Source organism: Gekko japonicus, unplaced genomic scaffold (genome assembly GCF_001447785.1).
Source record: "Gekko japonicus isolate JY-2015 unplaced genomic scaffold, Gekko_japonicus_V1.1 scaffold1795, whole genome shotgun sequence".
Taxonomy (NCBI): Eukaryota; Metazoa; Chordata; class Lepidosauria; order Squamata; family Gekkonidae; genus Gekko; species Gekko japonicus.
In genome coordinates, this window is record NW_015165875.1 from 53,262 (window position 1) to 64,164 (window position 10,903).

The following is a 10,903-nucleotide window of genomic DNA, read 5'->3' on the forward strand; positions in this document are numbered from 1 at the left end:
AGGATCCCACAGCGTTCACTTCATCAACCAGTTCTTCCCTGTTAGTCAGGATTAAATTGGGGTTGGCAGATCCTCTGTTTCCCACCTCCACCTTCTGAGAGATGAAGTTGTCCACAAGACTATTCAAGAATCTGTGGGATGTCCCATGTCTAGCAGAGTTAGATTTCCAGCAAATATCTGGATAGTTGAAATCTCCCATAACCACTACATCCTGTCTCTGTGAAAGTTTAGCAAGCTGTTGTACAAATGCATTATCCAGTTCGCTTGGTTTGGAGGTCTGTAGTATACCCCCACAAACAATATCCTCTTCTTTTTTCCCTTGCTGTATCCTTACCCACACAATTTCGACAGGGCAACTCTCAAAATCCTGAATTTCAGTGCAAGCGCATTCATTCTTGACATATAGTGCCACCCCGCCTCCTTTTTTGTTTATTCTGTTCCATTTGAACAAGGTATAACCTTCGATCGCTGTGCTCCATATATGAGACTCATCCCACCAAGTCTCAGTGATACCTATCAGATCATACTTACTTTCCACTATTTGAAGTTCAAGTTCCTCCTGTTTATTTCCCATACTCTGTGCATTAGTATAAAGACATTGCAGATTACAGACATCTTTTCCTGACCTAGGTCCCTTCGAATTTAGCTGAAAATTACTGAACTCACCTCTCTCCCGTTTATTTATTCTCTGGTCACTTAGTGTTGGGGATGCCGCACAACCTCAGGCTTTTTCTTCCCACCTCCGATGTCTTCAGTTTAAAGCCCTCCTGATCAGGTTCGCAAGTCTTCCAGCAAAGACATTCCTCCCATTCTTTGTAAGGTGCGCCCCATCCATCGTCAACAGTCCCTTATGTCGGAGGTCAATAAAAAGTTGGCAGTCCTAAAGGGCAGAAGGAGATTCCTAGTTGTTTGAGTCCAGGGAGACAGTGGGCAGGGTCTCCATGTCACGAGGAGATGGCTCCAGTGCCAAACGGAAAAACAGAACCTGGGGAGGCGGTCACTTCTAATAGGCACACCATGGCCCTTGACATCCTAGCCGGCATCTACCCAAACACAGAAACAGAGCTGGTGAGCTGCCTCCAGCACAAATCCTAAATATGGATTTTTATCTGGCAACCTTCTGTGTTCCTGTTCATCCTGCTGAGCCAGCAGGACAGATTCATGAGGGTCCAACCTACAACAGCAACATCTACAAATAATTCAACCTATATCTTTCTCCTCTAGCAGCCCTGAACCTATGGAATATCAGGGAGGAATGGGTTCTCTCAGGGGAAGGGTAGCTGAAGTGTAGTGGGTTTAACGCATGAAGGAACCACTGAGCCTGATGTAGTGATCAGCATGGTTTACTGGTACACAACAAGACAAAGACTAACGGCCGGCTGGCCAACTATATACACACCTAGGTCCCGTTGGTGGGTTTAAATCTCCCGCCATGGTCACATTGGTTCCCCCAGTGGTGAGACTAGGAGCCTAGACCCCATTGTTTTACCAGTGTCAAGCTCTGGGGTATTCGCTGGCCCCTGGTGATGGTCAACGGACACAACAGTAGCATTTCCAAGCAAAACTCCAAAGGCAAAAAGGCTGCACTGGTTTGAAGACTATATTGTGTATTATTTATTTATTAGATTTTTATCCCGCCCTCCCAGGCTTTACAAGAAGTCTGTATTCAGCTGGGAAAGTTGAAATATGTGTTATGGGAAATCCTGCATGGTTACCGCCATTTGAAAGGGGCGAGCTTATCATCAGCTGTTTGAAGGCACCAATGACAAAGTGTGCCCTTCAACCTGCTGCCCCAAAGACAAGACAATCTTCTGAAGAAATGGGCAGATTCAGGGTCTGAAATTAAATAGTCTGAGGCTGTAGCTGAAGAAAACAGAGCTTGGCAGTTTTGAAATGAACAACAGGGCCTATTCAGAAGGCTTCACTGAAGTTGATATGGAACATATGAACATAAGAGAAGCCATGTTGGATCAAGCCAATGACCCATCCAGTCCAATACTCTATGTCACACAGTTGTCAGACTCCTGCAACAATCAGACTCAACAGCTCGCTTCTTCAGAAGGAAAGTCTATTGATACAGTATTGGCAGGGCATCTCTACTTCAGGTTCTGTGTGAAGACTAAAGCATAAAGCGCAGGGTGAATAGATATACAGGGTTCAAAGGGGTGATTGAACCAATCAATGAGTAAGAAGGGGCTCCTCGTTCCCAGAGAAGATGTTACAGCTAGGAACCAAGTTCAGGCACATAAAACATTTAGATAACGGAGCATCACCCACACAGCCAGAGAACAGAAATGAAAACATTCCAAGCAGTGCCACTACCCCCCATACCAGACCCTATGGCAGTGAGCTGACATCCTGCCCCCCCAAGGCCCCCCTCTCCAGCTTCTCTGGGAACTTCTTGTGAAAAGCACGCATGAAACGGTGGGCATTGACATGGCATTCGTGAACCCATTCGTTCTGAGAGGGGTCAAAATCTTTCAATTGAATCAAATAAAACAACACCCCTCTGCAAATTTTGGAGTCCAAAATCTGAGCAACTTCATGGTGGGGTTCACCATTCACAGAGGAGGATTCTGGATCTCGTTTGAGTAGACTGAAATGAAAGATGGGGCGAATTCCTTTTAGACTTTTAGGTAAATCAAGTTCCACTTCCATACCCTGATGGGTGGACTTTGCACGATAACAGGCATTGGTTTAAAGGTGACAGGCTGTTTGTGGGACATCTTCCACCTGGGGCACGAGTCTAAACTTGCAGGACATTATGGGTTTTTTAAGACATTGCACCTCCTTCAGAGACAGTTTTGGTGGCCATATATGAGGCGGGATGTCTCCCAATACGTGGACTCATGCCAAACCTGCCCAATGTGCAAAAAGCGCCCCGGAAGCTCCCGGGGAAGCTCTGACCACTAGAAACCCCTAGTCGAGTGTGGCCTCAGATTTCAGAGGGGGTTTATAAGGCAGTCAGACGGACAGAGAGACCAGGATGCTGATTATCCTATCCTTTACTCTGCTGCTCTCAAGGAAACTTCCTTCCTTCCAGTCTAACACCTCTCCACACTATGCCAGCCTTCTCGATCTCGGCAGCAGGAGAACAGGACATGCCTTCTGTGTCACTAACCATCCTAGTTAGCTAGACTAGATTAGAATCCTAGCTCTACTCTATCCTGCCTAGAATGGAGTTCCTTACAATAAAGGAGTCATATTAGCTTTACAAAGATTATAGAATCGTAGAGTTGGAAGGGACCTCCAGGGTCATCTAGTCCAACCCCCTCCACACACCCACTGTTCCACACCCAGAAGATGACAAAAAACCCTCCAGGATTGCTTCCTGACCCCTAAGTGGCAATCGGCATTTCCCTGGGCGTGTAAAAAAGGGCCAAAAGAACTAGGCACTGAGACAATCCTTCTTACCCTCCCCCTCATGATCGGCCTAAGTTCACAGAATCCGCTGTCAGATGACCATCCAGCCTCTGTTTGAAAATCTCCAAAGAAGGAGAACCCATCACCTCCCGAGGAAGCCTGTTCCACTGAGGAACCATTCTGTCAGGACGTTCCTCCTAAAGTTTAGTAGAAAACTCTTTGCTCTGTCAGGAAGTCCTTCCCAATGTTTAGACGAAAACTCTTCTGATTTAATTTCAATTCGTTGGTTCTGGTCCGACCTTCTGGGACAACAGATAACAACTCCACAGCATCCTCTAGATGACAGCCCTTCAAGTACTTGAAGATGGTGATTATATCACCTCTCAGTCATCTCCTCTCCAGACTAAGCATGCCCAGTTCCTTCAACCTTTCCTCATAGGACTTGGTCTCCAGACCCCTCACCATCTTCGTTGCTCTCCTCTGGACACATTCCAGCTTGTCTATATCCTTCTAAAATTGTGGTGCCCAAAACTGAACACGATACTCTAGGTGAGGTCTAACCAGAGCAAAGTGGTACCATCACATCTCCTGATCTGGACACTATACTTCTGTTGATACCGATAAAGAGGTTCCGAGTGTAACTTTGTTTCTGACCAGTACACACATAACCAGGTGAGCTTAGCTGTACTTCTGTGCCTTGAGCACTCTGCTAACTAAACAAAATCCTATCAACAACTTCCTGCGGCAGTGAATTCCACGTGTTATTCTTTGGGTGAAGAAGCACTTCCTTTGATCTGTTCTAAGCCTTCTGCTCATTAATTCCATTGAGTGCCCACAAGTTCTTGTACTGTGAAAAAGGGAGAAAAGTCCTTCTCTCTCTACTTTCTCTATCCCTTGCATAATGCTATAAACCTCGATCATCTCACCCCTCATTCATCATTTCTCGAAGCTCAAGAGCCCTAACCTCTTTAACCTTCCTTCATAGGGAAAGTGTTCCATCACCTTAATCATTTTAGTTGCCCTTTTCTGCTCTTTTTCCAATGCTATAGTATCTTTTTTGAGGTGCAGTGACCAGAAATTTGCACAATTAAAAAGAGTAAGAGTCCAGTAGCACCTTAAAGACTAACAAAATTTGTGGTAGTGCAGGAGCTTTCATGAGTCACTGCTCACTTCTTCAGATACTCATGAAATCTTATACCCTACCCTAAATTTTTGTTAGTCTTCAAGGTGCTACTGGACTCTTACTCTTTTCTACTGCTACAGACTAACATGGCTACCAATCTAGAATGGTGCACAGTATTCCAAATAAGGCCACACCATAGATTTATGCAGGGGTTTTATGATACTGGCTGATTTGCTTTCAGTCCCCTTTAGTAATTCCCACTGGATGGTACCAATGTGTCCCCAGCTTGGTACCCAAGGAACAAAAATTCCTACAAAGAGGTCAGGAGTCTGATGAGATATCTGTTGCTACTGTTGTTATTTTTCCTTATTATTATTATTTCCAGTTACATTTATAACAACCCATACTTCCTCCACCCTTGAACTCCAGACAAGTTACAAAGGATTCCTAAGAGAACTCCTGTCCGGGCACTGACTCAGTGAGACCCAGAGCTGCTTAAACTTTGGCAAGGTGGCTGTGCTCAGATCCAGCCCTACACTGGGACATGTTTGCCAGGACTTCTGAGGGACTTTGAGCTGGCAGGCATCTTTTGAGGGGGGAGAGATTTGGGGGTTGTTTTTGTTAGGTAAATCGAGGCTAAGAGACAGCATAAAGTCCTTCATTTTCAACAGTGGTGGTGGCTACAAGCATAGATGGCTTCAAGATGTGATTGGATAAATATATGGACAGACGTCATAAGAACCCCCAAACCAGCAATTTCTTCCTGGGTAACAATTGTTGCCAATCTCCAGGTGAGGGCTGGAGATCACTGAAAATTACATCTGCTCTTCAGGTAGCAGAGATCAGTTCCTCTGGAGAAAATGGTGGACTCAGTCTCATTATACCCTGCTGAGGTCACCACAGCACATTGACGCTGAGTGCCCAAGGCCTTGGCACTCTCCCAGAGCCTCTTTCTTGAGCTTGTTGTATTTATTTCTACAATGGGCCTTATTTCTAGTCACATACATAAAAGGTTAAAATGGCCTGCGTATTATAAGAATGCACCTATGGTGCAACCTTGGCTCTAATCGTTCTGGCCACTAGGACAAAGAGGGAAACTCTATAGGATACAAACTCGTTGGTATCTGATAACAAAAATGCTATCTTCTCTTTATGTCACGTTCGTTGATTTGGCTGCCGCATTTGACTCCATCAATAGATCCCGCTTGTGGTCAAAGCTTGCCAAACTGAATACTGACAAGCGATTATTATTCCTACTTCGAGTTTCATAGGGATACTCTTGCCCAAGTAAGGGTGGGAACCTCTGGTTCCCTAACTAGTACTATCCCCATCAGTAAAGGAGTGAAGCAGGGATGTGTGTTGGCCCCTAGCCTATTCAATGTGTACATAAATGACATAACAGAGTTTTAGTCAGGTCCGCAATTTTTTTCACCCTCTCTGGGACAACAGAAAATGTCAATTCTTTTATACGCAGATGATATGGTCCTAATCTCACTGACCAAAATTGGTTTGAGTAGGCTTCTACACCAACTAGGGCAATAATACATTGAAGAGGCTCTCAGTGTTAACTATGCAAAGACCAAAGTAATGATCTTCATTAGAAAGCTCAAAATCTCCCATTGGAGTATCCTTGGTAACCCAGTTGGTCAATGCAGTTCATTTAAATATCTTGGAGTAACTTTTAAAGAAACACTGAATTGAAAAACCCATGTGGTAAGGGCCAAATTGTCAGCACTAAGGATCGTTAGGTCTATTGTACACTTCTTCTACACAAAGGGCGGGCGATTGATTCAGCACTGAAACTATTCAAGTGCAAACTCGTGCCTAATTTATTAGCCGGTGAGACCATTTTAAAATGCCATGATTCCCCAATTCTGATCACGCCTCCGGAGTGGCAGACTGAACCACTCTTGTCCACCTACCATGTGCCAAAGTGCCAAAGCACCTCACAGACACACACAGTTGTTTCAGGACACCTTGATTAACACAGAGGGAAGCCCCAACCAATGTTCCCTCTAAGCTGTGGAGTCTTGTGAGCAAAACTTCTACTTTGTGAGCTACTGGCATTAAAGTTGTGAGCGAGCGATTTGGCTACTGCATAAATTAGTTTGCTCTGGAGCCCTCCTTCCTGAGCGAAGACAAAAACGTGTGAGCCGGAGGCTAAAAAACTGTGAGCTAGCTTACACTAACTCAGCTTAGAGGGAACAGTGGCCCCAACCACAGAAAGAACATTATTTCCAAGGAATGGAGCCATAAAAACTACTCTGGTTTCAGGCTGAGTTGATGTATTTCCTTTATGGAGACATATAGGAAGGATGCAGATGAACATTTACCCACCTGCCCGGACTTTAAAAGCTGTGCACCTTGATCTGAAGAAGAGATGCAAACAGTGCAGCTGGGACTGCAAACCCATTTTCTCTGCGGGTCAAAGTGAAACCCTCCCAGGTGGGATTTCGAAGAGGCAAAACACAGACACACACTGTGGGGTTCAAGCCAAAAACCAGGGAACGTGGCAGAAAGGAAGTCTGTCTTGACCAGCCGCTATTTTTCCAGGTTCCTGTGGGCTTGTGCCCATTCCACAGAAGGGAATGCCTGGGTAACACCACAGTAGACAGGGGTGGCGGAACTGCAGCTCCGGAGCGGCATGCAGCTCTGTCACACAGTCTAATTCAATGTTAATAAAAAAGCAAATTTGCATATTTTGCAATAAAAACGTGTGTGTAGCATTTGTTCATGTCTTGTGGCTCTCAAACGTCGGACGTTTATTCTGTGTGGCTGTTACGGTAAGCAAGGTTGGCCACGCCTAGCACTTTGTGGTGTCATATCCTATGATGTCACTCCCTAAGCTCCACCCCTTCTGATGGTGTCGCATCCTGCTCCGCCAGCCCTTCCTGTGATGTCACTTTCAGGCCACTCCCCCAAACCCACCTCTTCCTCTGAAGTCACCTTACGGCTCTCGAGCATCTGACGTTTAGCCTATGTGGCTCTTACATGAAGCAAGTTCGGCCACCCCCGCCAGAGACTGTATGGCTTACTTAGCCTCATGTTTTTATTCTCCCCATTCTATAAAAACCTGTAGTGTTTGGACATAGTTTTCCAGTACTCTTGGCACTTTGAAAAGGTCCCTGAATGAATCCAAATACTGGAATATCAGTCCAACTCTAACTGACCAAGATATGGACAGCCATGCTGTATGTCCAAAGTGGATCGCTTCTCTCAAAGGGCCACCCCAATCATCTTACCTTGCAGCAAACTGAGGTTGGGGTGAGTTTCAAAAGCATTTTACGAGGTGACATTATGCGGGGAGGGGACAGCATAGGATGTAAAGCTGTCTTCCGTTTAAGTCAAATCGCTCCCTCGCCTGAGCCTCAGCTCCTCTTTGGCTCCCAGTCACCAGCTTTCTTCTAAGGGTGGTTTGCAGGGGACAGAAGAAGTCCATCTCCCCTTGGATTTTCAGAGGCAAGCAAGGAAACGCCCTGTCTCCCATCTCGGTCCAAGCAATTGGTCAAGCAGTCCTAAACAGGTTGTTCAAAAGTCCCCTCTCCACCCTGAGAACCTGGCATGGCCGGGTGGAGCACAAGGGTGGCTACTCCCTGTCGTCGGTAGGATATTTCCCCCTCTTCTCCTTACCAAGTTTCTGATTAATGATCATTCCTTCCCTATTGTCAAATTTCTTTTCTTTCATCCTCTGTCTAATCAGCAGTGACAGAAGCCATTACGCAAATGAGAGCAGATGACTTCCCACAACTGTTGGCGTCAGTAAAAGCCTCGTAATTTAAAGCTTCGATGTGTAGAAGAAAGCTGTTTCTCCCCAAGGCGGACCGGCATCTGTTCCTGTTATTCTCAGAGAGCCAGCGATGGCTCTCCCTCCCCCACCAATTAATCCTCTGCTTGCAACAAATATTTGACTTTGGGAGGCAGTAATTAGAGCTTAAGTTTCAATGTGCAGCTTGGCGATCCAAGAGCCTCAACTTTTCCTCCTCCACCTCTCATGCAGGGAACTTCCCACCTAAAAGGAGCACACAGCAGGGTCTCCAATCTTAACCCTGTGTCAACTCCAAGCTGAGCCCAAATTTTCAGCACAAGTACTAGAACAGAGGGGCTGCGGTGGCTCAAGGGGTTAAGACGCTGAACTGCAGGCTGTGGAAGGTCGGTCGTTCAGCAGTTCGAGACCCGAGTGTGCCACGTGACGGAGTGAGCTCCCGTCTCTAGTTCCAGCTCCTGCCAACCTAGCAGTTCGAAAGCAAGAAATTGCAGGTAGATAAATAGGTACCACTTCGGTGGGAAGGTAACAGTGTTTCGTACGCCTTGGTATTTAGTCATGCCGGCCACATGACCACGGAAACGTCTTCGGACAGCGCTGGCTCTTCGGCTTTGAAACGGAGATGAGCACCGCAACCCTAGAGTCGGACTCGACTGGCTTTCGAGCAAGGGAAACCTTTACCTTTACTTTACTAGAACAGAGGTACGATTCCTGAACGGAAAAGGAGGAGAAAGACAACTTAAATTCTATAGCTCTTAGGATGAGCTCGTTGTTGTGGTTGTGGGTGGGGCCGCTGCTCAAGAGAGACCGCTGCGGCAGATGGCCCCCGGCTCCGTCCCAGGACACTCGGGTCATTTTGCAGAAATCTTTCTGATGGCACCACAGAGGCATAGGTGCTACCGCAGCCCACGCTTCCCTCTGCCGCTGTTCTGTAACTTCCAAAGATCTAGGCCACAAGAGAGAGGCCTCTACCCGTACCAGCATCCACCCCCCCCCCAAAAGAACAGCATAGGGACAAGCAGAGCAGGAGACATTCCCCCCAAGGCCCTGGACTTCTCATGTCCCTCCCTGGAGTAGTGCAGGCGAGCACGTGTTGTAACAACAAGCCACACCTCCACTTAAAACCCAAAGGGGTCCCAGAATCTTGCAAGTAACTCAGTGGTAGGCGGAGGGGGGGGGTTCCCAAAAAGTGTTCCTGCCTCACATTGCAAGACGGAAGGCTGCCCTTTCTCCCCCCAGCACCCTTCCTTGTAAAAAAGCCTCTGGTGGATGCTCTCCGCAAGTATTCCTTGCTTGGGCCCAAGGAGGAGGAGCTTTGTGCCTCTTCCCTGGCTCCTCCACCCAGCCATCCCAGTACTCTGAGGACTCCTTGATCAAGGCTGGAGGAAGGAAGGGAACCCGGAACGGAACACAGGAAACTACCTGTTAACGAATCAGACCCCCCCACCACCAGTGTTCCCTCTAAGCTGAGTTCATGTGAGCTAGCTCACAGTTCTTTAGCCTCCGGCTCACACATTCTTGTCTTCGCTCAGGAAGGATGGCTCCAGAGCAAACTAATTTATGCAGCGGCCAAATCGCTTGCTCACAACTTTAATGCCAGCAGCTCACAAAGTAGACTTTTTGCTCATAAGACTCCACAGCTTAGAGGGAACATTGTCCCCCACTATGGTCTAAGACTGGCAGCCTCCAGGGTCTCGGATACGGAGGTCTTGCTGGAGACAGAACAGGGTCCCTCCTGCACACAAAGCGGACGTCGTCCCCCTGCCCGTCACAGGCTCCCAAGGTGCCAGGGCATGGTTTTGCAAGCCTGCACGGGAACTCTGGTCTCCTGAGTCGGAGTGCTCGCTTGCAGGCCTCTTTCACTGACGTGGGAGCACCGTGAACTCTCTCTGCCGAGAGACAGACAGTCCCGGAGCCTGTTCTGTAGCATTAGGGCAACTGAAGGGCAACTGATGCCCTTCAGGTAGGTGGTGAAGAAATCCAGACACGTAAAATGCCTCCCTGCAGCCGCTAGGACTCCGGGGCTGGGCACTGCAAGGCAGGCCTCCGCTGGGGCCTTCCTGCCAAATTCCTTCCCTGCAGGCAGCCCAGGTCTCTCGTGGAGGACAGAGAAAAAGCAGACAGGCTTAGTGACTTTTTCTGCCTGTTTTCTCCCAGAAGATCTTGAGCCCATCTAGAGATGGTAGAGGACATGACAGGACACCTGAGTCCCGTGTGCAGTTCTGGAGGCCTCACTTCCAAAAGGAGGTGGGCAAAACCGAGAGGGTGCAGAAGAGAGCGACGAGGGTGATCGGGGGTCTGGAGACTGAGCCCTACGAGGAAAAGCTAAGGGCTTTGGGAATGTTTAGTTTGGAGGAGACTGAGGGGGGACATGATTGCTCTCTTTAGATATTTGAAAGGCTGTCATTTGGAGGAGGAGGGCAAGGGGGTATTCCAGTTGGCAGCAGAGGAGAGGACCCGAAGCAAGGGGTTTAAATTACATGCAGAAAGGTATTGGCTGGATATTAGGAAAAACCTTTTCACGGTCAGAGTGGTTCAAAGGTGGAATCAGCTGCCTAGGGACTGACAGCTGTCAAGAAGAGGCTGGACGGATATTTATCACCAGATGCTTCAAGCTGGTCCTGCATTGGGCAGGGGGTTGGACGAGATGGCCT